Here is a 6127-nt window from a genome sequence, read left to right as displayed (position 1 = left end):
ATTTAGAGACTTGTCTCGAAGTCACTCCTGCATTGTCTTGGTTGTGTGCTTAAGGTCGTTGTTCTGTTGGAAGGTGAACCTTCACCCCAGTCTGAGGTCCTGAGCGCTCTGGAGCAGGTTTTCATCAAGGATCTCTCTTGTACTTTGCTCCGTTCATCTTTGCCTCGATATCCTGACTAGTCTCCCAGTCCCTGCCGCTGTAAAACATCCCCACAGCATGATGCTGCCACCACCGTGCTTCACCGTAGAGATGGTGCCAGGTTTCCTCCAGACATGACGCTTGGTTTCATCAGACCAGTGAATCTTGTTTCTCATGGTTTGAGAGTCTTTAGGTACCTTTTGGCAAACTCCAAGTGGGCTGTGATGTGCCTTTTACTGAGGAGTGGATTCTGTCTGGCCAACCTACCATAAAGGCCTGATTGGTGGAGTGCTGCAGAGATGGTTGTCCTTCTGGAAGGTTCTCACATCCCCACAGAGGAACTCTGAAGCTCTGTCAGAGTGACCATCGGGTTCTTGGTCACCTCCCTGACCAAGGCCCTTCTCCCCTAATTGCTCAGTTTGGCCGGGTGGCCAGCTCTAGGAAGAGTCTTGGTGGTTTCAAACTTCTTCCATTTAAGAATGATGGAGGCCACAGTGTTCTTGGTGACCTTCAATACTGCAGACATTTTTTCGTACCCTTCCCCAGATCTGTGCCTCGACACAATCCTGTCTCAGAGCTCTACGGGCAATTAATTTGACTTCATGGCTTGGTTTTTGAACTGACAACTGTGGGACCCCCCACCTGATTTTTTTACACAAAACCGAAGCCAAAGGGAAATCGTTAGAGCTCTGAAGTTCGCAAGCAATATTATTCAATTCAAACTGTTGGCTAGATATTTCAACACTGTATGGCAAGCGTGAATGTCTGACTGGAAACGTTTATGAGGCTGCTTTGAGCCACAGCTCGTTCTAGCTACATTAACAATCTAATCGTGTCATTGTTTTAGTGAGACAGCGTGGTAGAACGTTGTATTGTCTGACCTCCCGTCTGTGCCACATGGTTTAGCGTGAGCATCACCACGTTGCCAAGACAACAAGCTTCAGGAAAGACGGTTGTTTAATGTGAGAGGCTCAGAGATGTTAGCATTTTGAAAGTCGTGTAGTGTTCGCCTGGTATTGGGGTGAATTAAAGTATTCTCAGACACGGAGAGGGGATTTTGGGGGTTCCTCACATCTCTTATGGAGCTCCGAGTATAGTACTGTAGAGTAGGGGTGTGTGTGTGTGTGTTTGTCTGTGTAAATGCATGTGTGTGCATGTGAGTCTTTGTGGATTGTCTAGCAACACAGAGGGGCATTGTGGCTTTCAGACAACCATTCTCCACCGAGAGCTGTGAGACCGTGGGTCAGAGGTCACAGAGCACAGATCCTTTCTGTCTTTCATCTCTTCTCTCTTATCGTCCCCTTTCCCATCCCCTCATCCCCTCATCTCCTCATCCCCTCATCCCCCCATCCCCCCACCCCCTCATCCCCCATCCCCTCATCCCCATCCCCTCATCTCCTCATCCCCTCATCCCCCCATCCCCATCCCCTTATCCCCTCATCCCGTCACCCCATCCCCTCATCCCCTCATCCCCCATCCCCTCATCCCATCACCCCCATCCCCCATCCCCTCATCCCCTCATCCCCCATCCCCTCATCCCGTCACCCCCATCCCCTCATCCCCTCATCCTCTCATCCCCTCATCCCTGGGCTTACTGTCAGATGAAAGAAGATTAGCTGTGGTGGTAGGGGAAGGCTGGAGGCAAAAGAGAGACGTGACCTGATTGGACTGTGTGCATGAGTGTTTGTGTGGATGTGAGAGGGGTTTGTCTGTGTGAGAGGGTAACACTTTATTTTGATAGTACATCTGTAGATGCTCTACAGACTATCAGTAACATTTCAACTAACTATCTACTAACCCTAGCTCTAGCTCTAACCCTAACCTTAACCCTTACCCTAACCTTAACCTTAACACTTACCCTAACCTTAACCTTAACACTTACCCTAACCGTTATCCTAACCCCAAACGTAACCCTTACCCTAGCCCTAACTTTAACCCTAACCCTTATTCTAAACCTAACCGTAACCTTAGTAAGCAGTTGCTTATCAACAGATAGTTTGTTGATAGTATGACCATCTGTAGAGCATGAAAATTCAGACTTTCCAAATAAAGTGTGAGCATGTTCAGTTCCTGGCCAGTTCAGGTGAGCTACTCCTCTGAAGGTCAATGTTCTAATGGAGTCAATGGAGCCAGGCCAGCAGGAGAACCACACTAAGTGTTTATTTCATATTACACTCCTTTTAAAAGACTCCACTGCCGCTATGCAGGGAGGGAGGGAGGGAGGGAGGGAGGGAGGGCAGAGAGAGGGATAACCAGATAGAGAGAGATAAAGAAAGTGAGTAGGGTAAAGACGGAGACCGAGAGGGATAGAGAAACTTGGAGAGAAAAGAGACGAGAGACAGAGGAGGATGGATAGAGAAACTTGGAGAGAAAAGAGGAGAGAAAGAGAGAGAGTGGAGGATGGATAGAGAAACTTGGAGAGAAAAGAGGAGAGAAAGAGAGAGAGTGGAGGATGGATAGAGAAACTTGGAGAGAAAAGAGGAGAGAAAGAGAGAGGGGAGGATGGATAGAGAAACTTGGAGAGAAAAGAGGAGAGAAAGAGAGAGAGTGGAGGATGGATAGAGAAACTTGGAGAGAAAAGAGGAGAGAAAGAGAGAGGGGAGGATGGATAGAGAAGAAAGAGAGGTGTTCCATGCCTGTGCTGTATAAATAAATGGTGGTTTGATCTGAAGGATTATTAAACTGTTAATGGGAGGTTTGGACAGTGCATGACTATTTGATATAACTATTCCTTTCACAGAAGCAAAAGCAACCTTGGATGCTGAACAAGTACCAGCTTGTTTATTCTCTTTTAGATGTTTCTTGCTGGTCTTTTTCACTCTTCTTTCCCTATGCCTTTTCTCACTGCCCTTTTCTTACCTCTCTCCCTTTTATTAGCTGTCATGATCGTACTATGTGCCCCGGCTCTCTCTAAGCCCTCTCCCATTCCCCCCACCATGCACCATGGGAATCTATTGAGAAGGTAGTTATTCTAAGGACAGCATTGCATAGCTTGTTCATCCTTATCTGTCTGAAGCAAGGACATTATTCTCTCAATGTTGATCTGTCTCCTCACTCTCCTCTACACCTACTCCCTCTTCCGCTCCATATTCATCTGGCCTCTCCCCTTCTTTCCCTTCCTCTCCCCTCCTTTCATCTCCTCTCCTTTCCCCTTCTCTCCTCTCCTTTCCCCTACTCTCTTCTCCTTTCCCCTCTCCTCTTCTCTCCTTTCCTCCTCCCCTTTCCCCCTCCTCTCCTTTCCCTTCCTCTCCTCTGTTTTCCCCTCCTCCCCTCTGCTCCCCTCCTCTCCTTTCCTTTCCTCTCATTACTTCCCCTCCTTTCCTTCCCTCTCCTCTCCTCTCTTTTCCCCTCCTCTCCTTTCCACTCCCCTCCTCTCCTTTCTCCTCCTCCCATCTGCTCCCCTCTCCTCTCCTTTCCTCTCCTCTCCTCTCCTCTCCTCTCCTCTCCTCTCCTCTCCTCTCCTCTCCTCTCCTCTCCTCTCCTCTCCTCTCCTCTCCTCTCCTCTCCTCTCCTCTCCTCTCCTCTCCCTCCTCTCCTCTCCTCTCCTCTCCCCTCTCCTCTCCTCTCCTCTCCTCTCCCTCCTCTCCTCTCCTCTCCTCTCCTCTCCTCTCCTTTCCTCTCCTCTCCTCTCCTCTCCTCTCCCTTCCTCTCCGTTCCCCTCCTCTCCTCTCATTTTCCTCCTCCCCTCTCCTTTCCCCTATTCTACCCTCCTCTACTCTCCTCTTCTCTCCTCTCCTCTCCTCTCCTTTCCTCTCCTTTCCCTTCCTCTCCTTCCCCTCTTCTCCTTTCCTCTCCCTCCTCTCCCCTCCTCTCCTTTCCCTTCCTCTCCTTCCCCTCTTCTCCTTTCCTCTCCCCTCCTCTCCTTTCCTTTCATCTCCCCTCCCCTCGTTTCCTCTCCTCTCCTTTCCTCTCCTCTCCTTTCCCCTCCTTTCCTTTCCTCTCCTTTCCCCTCCTCTCTTCTCCTCTCCTCTCCTCTCCTCTCCTCTCCTCTCCTCTCCTCTCCTCTCCTCTCCTCTCCTCTCCTCTCCTCTCCTCTCCTCTCCTCTCCTCTCCCATACACTCCCATCCCCTCCCCTTCCCTCCCCTCCCATCCACTTCCCTCCCCTCCCATCCACTTCCCTCCCTTCCCTCCTCCCCCTCTCCTCCCATCCCCTCTGCTCCCCTTCCCCTTCCCTCCCCTCCCTTCCCCTTCCCTCCCTCCCCCCTCCCCTCTGCTCTGCTCCCCTCCCCTCTCCTCCCTCCTCTCCCCTCTCCTCCCCTCCCTCCTCTCCCCTCTCCTCCCATGATGATGCAGGTGATGATGTACCTGATGTTGCAGGTGATGATGGACCTGATGTTGCACCTGATGTTGCACCTGATGATGTACCTGATGTTGTACCTGATGATGTACCTGATGATGCAGGTGATGATGTACCTGATGATGTACCTGATGATGTACCTGATGATGTACCTGATGATGTACCTGATGTTGTACCTGATGATGTACCTGATGATGTACCTGATGATGCAGGTGATGATGCACCTGATGTTGCACCTGATGATGTAACTGATGTTGCACCTGATGATGTACCTGATGATGTACCTGATGTTAAACCTGATGATGTACCTGATGATGTACCTGATGTTGCACCTGATGATGTACCTGATGTTAAACCTGATGATGTACCTGATGTTGCACCTGTTGATGTACCTGATGATGCACCTGATGATGTACCTGATGTTACACATGATGATGTACCTGATGTTGCACCTGATGATGTACCTGATGTTAAACCTGATGATGTACCTGATGATGTACCTGATGTTAAACCTGATGATGTACTTGATGTTAAACCTGATGATGTACCTGATGATGTACCTGATGTTAAACCTGATGATGTACCTGATGTTACACCTGATGATGTACCTGATGTTAAACCTGATGATGCACCTGATGTTAAACCTGATGATGTACCTGATGTTAAACCTGATGATGTACCTGATGTTAAACCTGATGATGTACCTGATGTTGCAGGTGATGTTTAACCTGATGATGTACCTGATGATGTACCTGATGTTACACCTGATGATGTACCTGATGTTACACCTGATGATGTACCTGATGATGCACCTGATGATGTACCTGATGTTAAACCTGATGATGTACCTGATGTTAAACCTGATGATGTACCTGATGATGTACCTGATGTTACACCTGATGATGCACCTGATGTTAAACCTGATGTGCACCTGATGTTGCACCTGATGTTACACCTGATGATGCAGGTGATGTTTAACCTGAAGTTGCAACTGATGTTACACCTGATGTTGCAGGTGATGTTTAACCTGATGTTGCACCTGATGTTGTACCTGATGATGTACCTGATGTTGCACCTGATGTTGCAGGTGATGTTGCACCTGATGATGTACCTGATGTTACACCTGATGATGTACCTGATGTTAAACATGATGATGTACCTGATGATGTACCTGATGATGTACCTGATGTTAAACCTGATGATGTACCTGATGATGTACCTGATTATGTACCTGATGATGTACCTGATGATGTACCTGATGTTAAACCTGATGTTAAACCTGATAATGTACCTGATGATGTACCTGATGTTAAACCTGACGTTGTACCTGATGTACCTGATGATATACCTGATGTACCTGATGATGTACCTGATGATGCACCTGATGATGTACCTGATGTTAAACCTGATGATGTACCTGATGTTAAAGCTGATGATGTACCTGATGTTAAAGCTGATGATGTACCTGATGTTGTACCTGATGCACCTGATGATGTACCTGATGTACCTGATGATGTACCTGATGTTAAACCTGATGATGTACCTGATGATGTACCTGATGTTAAACCTGATGATGTACCTGATGTTACACCTGATGTTGTACCTGATGATGTACCTGATGTACCTGATGATGTACCTGATGTTAAACCTGATGATGTACCTGATGTTACACCTGATGATGTACCTGATG

This window comes from Salmo salar, chromosome ssa09 (genome assembly GCF_905237065.1).
Source record: "Salmo salar chromosome ssa09, Ssal_v3.1, whole genome shotgun sequence".
NCBI lineage: Eukaryota > Metazoa > Chordata > Actinopteri > Salmoniformes > Salmonidae > Salmo > Salmo salar.
This window is presented reverse-complemented; position numbering follows the sequence as displayed.